The sequence below is a fragment of the Rhinolophus hipposideros genome (assembly GCF_964194185.1).
Source record: "Rhinolophus hipposideros genome assembly, chromosome: 6".
Taxonomy (NCBI): Eukaryota; Metazoa; Chordata; class Mammalia; order Chiroptera; family Rhinolophidae; genus Rhinolophus; species Rhinolophus hipposideros.
The window spans coordinates 73,021,794-73,034,163 of NC_138052.1; positions in this window are offsets into that span (position 1 = coordinate 73,021,794).

The following is a 12,370-nucleotide window of genomic DNA, read 5'->3' on the forward strand; positions in this document are numbered from 1 at the left end:
AACAATTTACTGATCTGAGAAGAGATATCGAACTATCATGAGAACTAGCCAGAGTCTTCTATTTCTTTAGTTAGAACACTGTAGAAAAAGTCAAGTTATTAGAAAGCTTCTAGGTGAGATGTAATCAGAATAAGGGTATTTTTTTTTTAAGATGAGACAAATGTTTAGTGATATCAGGCTATACATGCCCAATGTATCCAAAAGGGTCTTCCTGTTACTCTTCATCACTTATTTTGATCAGGGTCCTGGTAAGAAAGAGATGGCATACTCAAAGGTTTAATTGAAGAGACTTTAACTAAAGGATTCTTTACAGGGGTATGCCTAGGGATAGGGGAACTATCAAAGATGATGAAGCCCCAAGGGGACTAGTAATTTTGGGATGCTGGTACTGCTTCTAGGCCTGAAGGGATAAGGAGAGTAATATTAGAGAACCCAACATGAGTTATTGCCATCCGAGGAGAGCATCCAACAGGAGCTGTGTCTATCAGCAAAAGAATGAAACCATAGCCAGGGAGGGAGCACAAATACCCAGGTCTCTCTCTCTCTTCTCACCCTCCAGTCTCCTCCAATTGGTGCAACCCAGTTGGAAGCCAGAAGGCAAGAGAGCCCAGATGACGCAGCAAAAGAGGTCAACCTGTCGAGGTACAGCAAGGAAGAGAAAAGCCAAGGATAGATCTGGAGAGGTAAAAGGAGAACAGCCAGCATCCTACTTCTCAAGTCTTCAATTCTTCAGAAATTCATGTACTTTCAGTTCCTTCCAATAGCAGCACTTTATTAATATGCAGAAAAATTAAAAATCTAAAAAAAATTATTTTTTTAAAAAAAATTAAGCCATTGATAGTGTTTGGAGAAGGCTCAATAAATAGAACATACTGAGGAATAATCCAGATGAATGGCACATAGAAGCTAAAATACTAAGTTTATGATTAGTCAGGTTAGGTTGGAGGGAACAGCTTTGTGGGACAACCTATGAATCAACCAACTGAGCCTGGAAAATTGAATTTGTTTTGTGTTATTAGCACACTTCATCAGTCTTCTCCACCTGGTCCCAGCTGGCATCAAACCATGTGGGGGAGAGCCTGTTCCTAGAGGAAATTAGAGAATGTGTACTTCCTCTGGGCAATTTGCCCCCTCCTCCCTTTCAGAAGAAGATGGGGAGAAAAGGACAGGCCTACCTACAAGGGCAAAGCTGGAAGTGTAAAGTCTAGTATATGCCCTCTGAGGACAGATCATGTCTAGAGGAAGATGGGTGAGGCTGGGCCACACATGCCTAGTTATTCTTCCCAAACTGGTCAGACAGAGAATTCTCCCCACTGCTTTGGAGCAGGGTGAATGAAGGGGACTGCCTTTTCTCCACTCCATTTTCAAATTCATTGATTCATTCAACTTACATGCTTCCAGGAGTTAGGCATCCTCTAGATGCTGGAAATGCAAAAATGAATACTATGCAATGTATCTCTAGATGGTAACAAGAACAGCTAACAGTTACTGAGGATATTCCTTGAGGCAGGATGTGTTTTTTCATTCATTTCTCACGAAATTTTCACAGCTACCATTGAGACAGATACTATTACTCACTTTATTTTACAGCTGAAGAAACTGAGGCTTGGCAAGATTAAGGGACTTGCTCAGTCACAGAAATTAGTTAGTGGTAGGGCTAGAATTCAAATTGAGGCAGTTTGGCTTTAGAGCTAGTGTTCTTAACTCCTTCCCATGTCATAGGCCAGTGGTGGAAACAGGCCTACGAACAAATAATTACAGTGTAATGAATGAGGTAAGTGCTAATGGAGGGATGTACAGAGTGCAGAGGAAGGGGTGACTAAACAGGCCTATGTGTGTGACATTTGTGCAATTTCCCTTGTCTATTGCCAGAAATTAACATACTGAAGTCTTTTGGGGGCTTGATTTATTATTACTATACATGGATTCAGATATAGAGCTCAATTCATGTTGCCCTGCTGCCCCTCCCAAGCATAACAGCACTTAAAATAATTTCTTCCTGACATCTTGGATCCCCTCCAAGAGTTCTGTTCTAGCTTTTGGACAAGGCAGAAACAGGAAGAGGATGTCCTAATGTTCCCTGACTCGAGAGACCTAAGTTGGAATTTGGAATAGTTTTGTGATTAAAATTACTGTTAAGATTCTATTGTCATATATGTATGTGTATAATATATACATATGTGTGTGTGTGTGAACTATATTATACCCCAGCCATGATACATGTGATTTATAGAATCACTAAAATCAGCTGTGAGGTAGGTTAAATATCTATACTTCTATAGTTTACAGGTTTTATGTCAAATGAAAAATGATTTTCTCTTCATAAAGTGAAATTTTCTCACCTCAAAGACTTTTTGGCTATGACTTTATCATAATTTAGTAGTAATATATCACAATTTCTGCTAGTAACACAAAACCAATTCACATTTCTGTTTCATTCCTCTAGGAATTGTTTCAACTTGGCCCCTTTTCTCACAGGTTATCTTTCAGATATTGAACATCCATACATTTGGTTTTTACATCACTTGAAACTAGAGTAGGTATCATTACGTTTATATGACCAGATTGGACACTGTACACAGGTGCTGTCTGCTGCTGCCAAGTGCTGGCCTATTCATGCCAGGATATTAAGTACATCCTGTAGTTTGGTGTAAACACCAGGTGGGATTCTAATCCACTCAGCACAGAGCCCCTCACTCTTTCCTCCTTAATGAATGAAAATCTCTGGGAAATCCCTGCTCAGGAATTCTCTATTTCTTTGAAGTCAGTGAGTCTCACTCCAAAATGACCCAAGAAGAGGATTGGATCAGTTACTCCCAAGCTTCCTCTGTTCACAACCTATTTCTTGGAGTGTCTTCAGGAATTCACACAGAAGTTTCAAGTTAACATGTAGCCCTTTCTTGTATGAGTTACTCTTTCAGGGTTTCAGGGCTGGAGAAATCCTCTCTCCTTTCCAAAGTTGAAACTGCCTGGAGGCTTTATATCCCTGAGTCATTAATACATTGTTCTCCTTCTAGGACTCTACCGAAGACAAAGTGAGACAAGACAATCCTCATGACCATGGGATAACCTGTAGGTCTCAAAGTAATCAAAGCAGTGTCTTTGGCCTGTAGGATAAACGGTGACACTATTCAGACGCAATCAGAGCCATCATCAGTGGAGTTTCCCAAGAGTAGGAACAACCCTGCTTACTGATTTGGCCAGATGTCACTACACCATGAAGGTACATAGGCACTATAGCTCTATTCTCATGGCCTTTAATTCCTTAGTCATACCAGGATATCATACTGTCATAGGTGGTCTGAGAAATGGCGTAATTTGGGAGGCGGGCGTAGTGCAATTGCTTTGAAGGAAAAGAGGCTATGTTTTCTGATAACTTATCCATCATCAAAAGAATAATCTGAAAATTGACAATTGTGGCAAACCAGTGGCCATCGCCCAATATTGATTCTCCCTTTTTTCTATAGTAACAGGATCCCTGATATGTAACTGGGAAGAGCCTTGAAGCTTTGTTGGTCATGTGACTAAGGTTTGGCCAATGAGAAATAAACAGAAGTGATGCCATTTTGGGGCTGTGCTCTTAAAGGGAAGGGGAAGACCCTCTATCTTACCTTCTGGTTGGCTGCAATATGAGTGTGAAGGTAATTCATCCTGGACCATGTGGGTCCAAGGACGGCAGGACTGCACATTAGAAGGCGGAGCCTCAAGCTGCCATATCAGACCTGGACTGCTTACTCTCAGATTGTTAAAAGAGAGGAAAAGCCATTGTTTATGTTTAAGCCACTATTAGCTCATGTTTCTCTCAAAGCAGTCGAGACTTTAAGTCAGTGAATTTGGATTTCAGTAAAGTTAATTTTAGTTGAGAACATTGCTCTATTAATACAACTCATCTGTTTCAACAGGTAACTTTACAGGGCTCCTCTGAGAGCCCTGGAGTTTCTATTTAGGGCGCTGCCTTTTGAGGGCTACCCAGAAAAACAAAAGACTCTGAAATTAGGCCCCGCTAGAAAAGGGAGTGGAAATCTAGACTTTTCACTTTGACTCAAAAATCCTGCCCAGAGTCTGTCATTTACTCCAAACGTTGCCATATTTCTCTGGCACTCCTCATGATTGACATCGGTAAGAGCAGGGGTACTTTCTCAGACATGACTATAGTGTTTGAACATGTTGCTAGGACATCTATGGAATTTCCATATTCTATCCCAGGAAAGAAATGTAATTTTTCTTTGATGCCACATTCTTCTTTAGCCACAAATACAAGGAAACGACTGTTTGCTGTGGGGTTTTGGCAGAACTCTGAAGTGTGGCTTGGATCTGGGAACTACAATCCAAGAATAAGGCACCATTTACGTACAAAATTGTTGAATTTGGGTAGAAACTAGGTTCAGCTATGCTTGTGAAGCCACTGTCTTGCAGGGTCAAAAAGAGCTTATTTTTCAAGTAAGTGTGCTTCACTGTTTACTGGCGACTCTACCAAAATAATTATTTCCTGTATGGGTCACTGGGAGTGAGGTAATCCCAAGGAAAATGTTCCATTGTGCTTACTGGGCTGGGCAGTGCAGCCACTCCAGACATTCCCTTAAAGCAACAGTAATCGTGTTGAATGGTAAAGTCTGGTTCATATGCCTCTGGGAGGGAGATTCATTTTCTGATGCTTTCAGGATCTTGTGAGAAATGGCAAATGTGAAGGTACACATACAAATACACATTAACATATCCATGGGTGCCCTGCTCATGTTGGTTTGTAAAACTAGTTTTATAGATGTTTTAGAAAGAGAATGTATATGAGCCATGATAATGCTCTCAGTTTCTTTCAATGTAAAAGTAGAAACTTACCTTGTACAAGTTATTAGTTTGCTTGTCTGTCTTGAACCACTTGAGGGCATGCTTCATTTGTCTTTGTCTCTCCAGCCCATAAGAATGGGCCCATCACTGAGTGCAATGTTCATAAATCATCTGCGGATGTGTGTATGGTTAGCAAAAGAAGTGAATTCCAGGGAGGGGACTACTATTCCAAAACTGATTCCCCTGGTACCATGACACTGGAATGAGGGAGATTTCCAGAAAGAGTGCCTGGTCAGCCAGTATTGGAACATCCTTGAGGTTCCAAATTCTATGGTTCCAGAGATTAAACAATGCTGTACTTCTTACTGCCATCCTCCCTGAAGTCAGAGAAGTAGGCACAGAGTTATCCACACCAGTTGTTAGATACTGGCACAGCAAGTACAGTGAAGTGCAGCAGCTGGATCATCAGATGACAGACAGTCAAACTAGGCCAGATGTGATACCACTTCTGGTCCATAAAACAGAGGAATGCTTGTGAATATGTACCATCTGATACTTTACCCTGCCTTCCCTTCCCTTACTGTTCTGGTGTAGGAACTTAGCGTGTGCATTATAGATTGCAGAGCTACGGATTATAAAACAGAATGTTCATTGCTGATAATCCACTTACCAAATTTTTGTTGAGTATTGACATATGCCAGGCATTGCATTGGAGCTGAGATACAGAGGTAAACAAGCCAGACATGGGCCCTGCCCTTAAGAAGGTTAGCCTCTAATGGAAGAGATGAACAAAAGCACAAACAAATATATAGAATAATTACAAATTGTGGCCACTGAAGAAAAACAAAGTGGGTCTTGATGTAGGGAATAAAAGAAGTATGTAATTTATATAAGGTGGCCAGAAACAACTGTTAGAAGGAGAAGGAGGTGTAAGCTTTGGGAAGAATGAAGGGCAAGAACATTCTAGATAGAGGAAAGAGCTCATGTGAAGGAACTAATGCATCAAATAAGTTGGTGTCTTAGGGGATGAAAAAGAACAGTGCTCCTGGGTCTGCAGTAGAATGAGTGATGGGGAGAGTGTGCCCTAACAGGCAGAAGTCCTCCAAGGATTTTTGGACCTATTGTGAAGGACACAATATAAAATAGAGAATGTGGAGTACTTGCAGAGTCATCAGGAAACTGAACGTTATTATCCAGAGCAAGAGGTCTGAGCTTGAGTGTGGTCTTTCCACTGTATGTTGAGTTTTATCTCAGCACTATATGTCCCACCCTATTGAGTAACAGTTGGTAGAACGGAAAGTTGGAATTCATCTAAAATGTAGTAGCAAAATGAATGCAAGTGGAACTGTAAAGCTTATGATTCAGGCCCAAATGAGAAAACCATAGTTGGGAGTGGTCATCTATATCCAGTTGGTATTTAGAACTGGAGGCAAAAGGGAATACTGATATCAAAGTCTACAATGTTATTTGCACTTTTTGCTCCTGATCTTTCAGGATAGAAGACATCTGGGAAGTGTCCTTTATGGGTGTAATTAACATGCTGTCAGATTCTATTTGAGACTACAGGACACGCTGTGCTTGGAGTGTGTGTGTATGTGTGTGTGTTTGTGGGTGTGTGATCTACACGTAGGTAGATGAGATGACTGACAGATAATCTGGCTTATTTAGGGGTTCTTAACCAGGGGTCTGTCATAATCTTGGGCAGGAAAAAAATTACATCTTTATTTTCACTAAACTCTCTAACTGAAATTTAGCATTTCGACAATATATTTAGGTAATGCACCACAGTAATTTTGGCAGTACTTGTGACTTTGTCATCAGTAGGAATCAGAGATATTTTCATACCACATTAGAGTTGTTGCAGGTATCTCAAAATATCACTTATGCTTATCACTACTTCAAAACTATAGTAGTTATCACACCAGAGCTAGATCTGGTTATTTAATGTGTTAATAAAGCACATATATTACTACCTCATATTTTAAAAAATATTTGAAAACTGCATTGGAAACCAAAATACTTCTGGTTTTCTTTGCAATCCTATGTATTTTATTTTTTGAGTTTCAAAACAAAAAATTGTAAGAAAGGGTTTTTGGGCTCCCTGACCACCAAAGGGGTCCCTGACATCAAATAAGGATAAGAACTTCCAGACTTAATGGCCATTCTTGCCAGTTCGATGTAATGAGAATAGTAGGCACAAACTAACCACGTGTCCACTTTTATATGAGGCATTTTTACATTCTTACTGAGTAGGAAAAGGGAAGAGGCAATAAGTACTTGTCAGTCCCATGTTGGTGCAGAAACACATACATATTGTTATCCAGCTTGTGAACTAATCCAGAGGCCAAATTTCTGCGAAATAAAAAGAGAGTGATTGATCTAGAGAGACCAGAGGGATATTAGAGAGAACATGCCTGCAATCTTGGGTACTAAGAGTGCCTTTCCACAATCCTTTGCTAAGTAGATATGTGGGAAAAGAACAAACATAATGAGCGGCCAGTTTGCTCAGTGGTTAGAGTGCTGTGCTGATAACACCAAGGTTGCCAGTTTGATTCCCACATGGACCAGTGAGCTCCTCCCTCCATAACTAGATTGAAGACAATGACTTGACCTGGAGCTGAGCTGCGCCCTCCACAACCAGATTGAAAACAATGATTTGACATGGAACTGATGGGTCCTGAAAAAACACACTGTTCCCCAATATTCCCCCCCCAAAAAAGAACAAACATAAAATTATAAAATTTTCTCAAAACTCTAATATCTAGCTCCTGGAGAACATCCATTCAGCCAGCCTGAGTCTTCCTCATTCCCTCGGGCTGTAGCTTCAGGGTTCTCAGAGCCGACATCTGTAAGCACAAGGCAAATCACTAGCCAGTCTGCCACCTCTCATCGCTTAGCCATATGATGGATGCTATTTTTAGGAAGTCTGATTTTTCAGCAGAGACATAGCACCAAGAGCAAGCCCTGAGAAGTCAGCCTGGTTTCCCAAAAGTCTGAGGTGACACCCAGGGATAGTAAATGCCTCATGCACCTCTGCTGAAACTAAAATGTTCCTATTTTGTATCTTGAAGGGAAGGACAGGAGTGTAAGAAGAGATGTTTGTCCACTTTTTCAGAGATTTTAGAAATCAGATTTAAAGCTTAAGGCCATTCACTCATCCCCATGCTTCACTCTGCACCACACACATTGGATAATGATTTCTATAAATGCCTCTCCTATTGAATTCACATTGTTTAGTGGAAGCTTGTGCTGAAGCGATGGTTTAATGGCTAAGATCAAGGAGTGAAAGAATTTGTCAATTTCCCCAAGATTACAGTCTCAGAGCTGGAAAAAGTGTGTTTCAGTCCTTTCCTGCTACTTAGTAGCTCCTCTTATCTATAAAATGGACCAATAAGAATGGCTCTAACGTGCGATTTTTATGAGATAATGTGTGTGAATGGAAAAGTTCTGGGTCAATGTTCATTAATCTCTAATTGTTATCACTTGTGTTTTCCTAGACAAATGTGGTAGTCTCAAAGAAGTTTCCTCCTTTTAAATTAATGCTAAGGTACTAGCTTATGTCTCACGTCAATTAATTTCCTATCATCTCCTTTCTTTGCCTTACAGATTATCCTCTCTCATCTCGTCAGTCTTTCTGTGATGTCTTCCTTGCTAGCACATGAAAACGTGCTCACCCGTCTCTCCCACCTTAAATGAAACCACTCCTGACCTTCTGTATCCCTTTGGCTCCTGCTGCCTCGTGTCCCCACCTTTGGGAACTGTCTTCCTTCAGAGAGCCAGTGTTCTGCTCTGGGCCTAGTGGTAGCTTAGGGCTGGAGACTCCCCTTGTTGGCGTGCCCTTGTTTTTCTAGTAATGCATGTGAGTGATGGGTAGTCAGCTTAATTCTGGGGTGCTTGCTGTGGCTGCACATCTTAGCCCCATTCTCCGGCAGTACCGTAACAGTGATATTTGCATCTTCACCAGCAGGATAGCTTTGGCACTCTTAGTCTCTCTTGTTAGATTCAGAACTGAATTAGAACGTAGAAGGGAATCATCTGTTAGCCTCTTCAAACCCCAACTGTGGAAAAATCCCAAGATTTAAGGGACGGGTGGGGAAAAGCAGCCTGTAATCTGATCTGTGTTCATGGCCTTCTTTATAATCCTGATCAGGTAGTCACAGAGAGCCATACCTACCCTCCCCCTCACCCTTCCCATGTTCCCATTGAACTGGTATGAGGTCTCAGTGATTCAGGCAGCTGATTATCAATCAACTGGAGGTGATGTAAGAGATTAAACCTTTTTGAAAGCCTGGATCTAACATGGTGATGCCTCCTAAATCTGTAAGAGCAGCCCAGACCTGTGTGCTGACCCTTATTGTGAGGGTTCCTCATTGTTCTCAGCACAAAGAGCAAACTTCTTACCATGGCCTGGCTGCCCCGACTGCCTGTCATGTCCCTTGCCTTTGCTTGTGTCCTTTTATCCCAGCCATACTGAGCTCCTTGTGGTTTCCTAAGCAGACTAGGTACTTTTAGGGCTTTGCAAATAGCATGTACTTTGCCCGGAAGGAAAATCCCATTCTTTCCCTTTTCTGGTCTCCTAATTTTGCTTATCTCCCAAATCATAGTGTCCTGCCATGAAAACCTCTCCAGGCAAGTTAGGGGCTTCTTCCTCAGTGTTTCTTCCAGACTTGAGTTCTCTGGGAACAAGGAAAGGTCTTAGTCTCCTCGGATCCTCAGGGTGTAGAACAAGGCAGTCTCTATCCTGTATCCAAAAGCAGGTTTGTTGAGTGAATGAGTGCATTTTCAATGTCACTATCGCCTTTCCTACACTTCATTGTTTCGCTTTGAAGCCCATGAAATGATTCCAATTTTTCTTGAAGAGTCCTATGACAATTTGGCACAAAAAAACTTGGCAAATTTCACACAATGAACAACAGCATGAGAAATCAGCGTGGATTAGAGTCCTGACGTGGATGAGATATCCTTGTGTTTCAGTGTGGATTCTGGCCCCTCACTGAAGAGAATGATGAGTTAGGTTTTAGTCATTGCAAATCTAAGCAGCCTATAATACAAAGGAAGCTAAATGCTGTGAGAACAAGTTTAGTCTGGAATTTTCCTGAAGAGCATGTACAGAAGATATCACATGTGCTGTAGTCGTAATGGCTATTTCTGGATGGATTCTTAGACAAATACTAGATTTGTTTGGACCTTGCCTCAGTACATAGCCTCTTTATTCTTGCTTCTTACTATTATTATTGAGCTTCTTGTAACATCAGTTACAGCTTTTCTTTCTCCTCGAGTTCCTTATATCCCCTCTAATATTTCTAGGAGAAAACACCAACTCTTCATTTTTATCTCCTATACACACAGGAGATTAGTAAAGGGTTTTAGAGTGTGTGTGTGTGTGTGTGTGTGTGTGTGTATTAAGATGTGGAAGTACAGTGATAGAGAGAAAGAAAAGTACTGCATTTTCCAGAACTTAAAGGAAAGCTTAAGGTTTAAAAATTTGGCATGCTTTTTACCTCATGCTATTTGCACATAGCAAACACTAATAAATTTTAGCTACAATAATAATAATAAATAATAATAATAATACTTATTATTATTATTAGCAGTAATAGGATCCAGTATTTGAAAGCAGGTTGTTTTTATACCAAAGCATTGTGGTGATATACTCTCCTGGCTCTACATTCTCCATAAGAAGTAGAGATTGTATATATTAGCTGGAGTTCACCCAAGCTACTTTTGGGACAAACAGGATCATGTGTTCTGAACAGAGGTCAACAGCTGTTACTCCTCTATGGCATTCCGGAGATGTGGACAGATGTATTGAGATTGACCTTCCTTATTCAGTGAGTGTGGGAACCAGGGGGAAAGGGTAGGGGGAAGGGATACACAGCAGTGGAGAGGGTGAGAAGGTTCCCATGAGAGACCATTGAAAGCAATGTTGAAGTTAACAGTTCTATTTCCTGGAGTTTCTTTGCTAAAAAACATGTTAGGGGATGGGGGCTCTTAAAATTTTTCTGAAAGGAGGAAAACCAGTCATGACAGTTTTCCCAAGGCCAGGACAAAATTGTACTTCCTGAAGAGGTCAGAGGTTGCCTCCTCTGATTGCACAGTAGGGAATAGAAGAGGGTCGAATCAGGTTCAATACAAGACGTGGAGTGAAATACATTCCTTACCTTGCCCTCCCAACCCCAGTCATATTTAATTAACATTCCTGTTTCTGGAAAATATCCAAATGTCCCAGTGGTTTTAAAAAATTAAAAATTCAGTTTGACACAGGACCCTTGGTACATTTGTGTAATGTCAGCAAGGCAGGCAATGGGTCTTCTATGAGACCAAAAGAACATGACTCTGTGTGACCATCAGATTTTCAGAATAATAGGATTTGAGAACAGCATAGTAGACTTTCCTGATAACAATGTTTTTGGGTCCTAAGACCTGTAAGCTGACACTGTCATAATGGTTTAACCAGAATTGGCTTGGTAGTAGTCTTTCTCAATCTTTAGTGATGATGACTGATGTTTTCTGTAGCTCTCACATCCTTTCTGCTTTTTTTTCAGATTACCAAATGAATGAATCTGTTGTCGCAAAACTGTCCTAAAGCTCAGATCAGCATTGTCTGGGTGTATGATGGATCCTTGCTGACACTACACAAATTCCTGGTCTCATCAGCATTAATTCCTCTAGGATGGTGTCAAAACTACACAAATTTTCCTTCTTCTCTTGACTCAGTCTGCATGAGTATAGGGTCAGCAGGGAAGTAATGAGAACCTCCTGACTGAAGGAAGGTGTTGTAAGTCACATATAGAATTCTTGTTGAATCTATGAAGTTGGTGCTAAAGAACAGTTGTGCCTATTAAGAAGATATATTCCTTTTTAAAAACCTTGCTCCTAACCACTGTACTATTAATCACATATTCCAGCTGTTGATTGATTGCAATTGTGTCTATTTCTCCCATGATACTTGAATCTAGAGTTCACTCTTTGGAGTCAGACCAAATGGAGTTCAAATCCCTGCTTTGCTACTTATTGTATGATTGTGAATAAATTACTTAACCTCTCTAAGCCTTTCTTTCCTTACCTATAAAATGTAGGTATTAATAATACCAACATCCTAGGGTTGTTGTGGAGATTAAATGAGGTGATGCATGCATAAGCACATTTATTAGCACAATATCTGCTAACAGAAAACCTCCAGGAAATGTTAGCTACTGCTTTTATCACTTAGAGCAGTAGGCCCGCCTCTGTATTTGGTCAAAAGGTTTTTAGGTACGTAATCATTTTAAGCTGCTTTTCACTATATTTTTCATGTAATCCTTGATAAAGCCTTCTAGATGATTCCTGCAAGTATCTTTTTGTAATTTGTTTACTCCATGGGATTAATTGATCAATATGGCAGTTACTTTTTGCTTTTTCATTTCTTTTAGGCATTGCATACTTTTTTTTTGGAGGGAGGGGGTGGCTTTGGTCCCGCTGGTTTGTGATAATATGCATGACTTTTTTAACTTTCTCTTTGTCTATTTTTTGAATAAGTTCTTCCTATCAACAGCTGGGGTAATACAGCACAGCTCAAGGAGAGAATCTCAGGCTTCATTTTCCC